Here is a 1,874-nt window from a genome sequence, read left to right on the forward strand (position 1 = left end):
GCTCAGTGCTTTATGGTGCATTAATTGGTTAAATGTGCCAGAGACTTTTGGGCAGACGCCCATGTTTCTCCGTCTTACTGTCAGCGGCTCGGATCAGATCCACGCCCGGTGCTGCAAACGTTAAATGTTGCATTTCCAAGAGTTTCAACTCTCCACTCTGATACTCCCGTTTTTGTCTGCGTGTCTTTGCTCATGTTCAAATTTTTTACCTTTCTGACAGTTCACAGCAACATTTATTCATACTGGCCCACCAGCTGTCATTTTACACCTTATTCCAATATTACTAATGATGAAGGTTTTGTTGCCATAGTAACAAAGATTACACTCAGTTAAATAACGCTGAACGTCTACCTGACAACCATCAATCCCTCCTCCCCCAAGAAAAAAAATTAAAAAACCTCTGCTGGCTCAAATGTCTGAGATTATAATAATCTCCATCAATTAGCAAAATATCTCATAAACCAGAGGAGAAATTTTAATGAAACTGTCAGGAAATAATCAACGGATGAACGTCTAGAACTGATTATGTTTTGGGGTCAATCCAGGTCAAGATGGCCACCACAGCCAAATGAACTTAGAAGACACAACTATATTTAGGACTTTGCAGACATTATGCTAAAATCTACTGTGGTAGTAGCTGACACTCATCCCTAACACATGATCTGAGCACTACACATTGTACAATATTAATATATAAAACTTTGGTATTACCAGTTAAAATCAACCATGATTCTCGGTTAGCAAAATGTCCCATGAGACACCAAATTGATGTTATAGAACATTTCTGAAAGTAATCATTGGTTTCCAACCAAATAAGAAAGAATAAAATGGCTTTTACTTTATCATGTTTTACAAATATTCAGCAAAAATAAGCTGTGGTAGTAGCAAAGAGTGATCCATATCTCAAATTCTAAAGGCTACCACCCCACCCTCCTGATGGTTATCCATCTCACCCCCTCCGATGGTTCTCCATATCACCCACTGATGGTTCTCCATCTCACCCCCTCCGATGGTTCTCCATATCACCCACTGATGGTTCTCCATCTCACCCCCTCTTGATTCTCAATCACCACCTCAATTGTTCTTCATCTAACCCTCTGATGGTTCCCATATATCCCCCCAGAGGGTTCTCCATCTCATCTAATGAAAGGGTTTTTTTTTCCCACTCCCTGATTGTTCTCCATCTCATCCTAATGGTTCTCTGTCTCACCCCCTGATGGTTCCCATCTCACCCCTTGCTGGCTTTACATTTCACCCACTGACAGTTCTCCATCTAACCTCCTGATGGTTCCCATCTAACACCCCTGACGGTTCTCCATCTAACCTCGGTTCCCATCTAACACCCCTGACGGTTCTCCGTCTCACCCCCTGATGATTCTCCATCTCACCCTCTGATGGCTCTCATCTCATCTCGTCCCCTGATGGCTTTCCATCTAAATCCCTTGAAGGTTCTCCATCTCACCCCTAGATGATTCTCAATCACCAACTCAATTGTTCTTCATCTAAACTCCTGATGGTTCCCATATATCTCCCCATAGGGTTCTCCATCTCACCTAATGAAAGGTTCTGTCTCACTCCCTGATAGTTCTCCATCTCACCCTCTAATGGTTCCCTGTCTCACCCCCGATTGTTCCCATCTCACACCTTGATGGCTCTACATCTCAACCATAGACAGTTCTCCATCTCACCCCCTGATGGTTCTCCATCTCACCCCCTGATGGCTCTCTATCTCACCTTCTGATAGTTCTCTATCTCACCCTCTGATCTGTCTCACCCCTTGATGGCTCTATGTCTCACCCAAGGCCAGATTAGCAACCCCAGGGGCCCCTGGGCACTGAAGCTCACAGGCCCCCCCTCTCTAACCCAACACCATA

Source organism: Nematolebias whitei, chromosome 1, assembly GCF_014905685.2.
Source record: "Nematolebias whitei isolate Nwh7 chromosome 1, NemWhi1, whole genome shotgun sequence".
In the NCBI taxonomy this organism is placed as follows: Eukaryota; Metazoa; Chordata; class Actinopteri; order Cyprinodontiformes; family Rivulidae; genus Nematolebias; species Nematolebias whitei.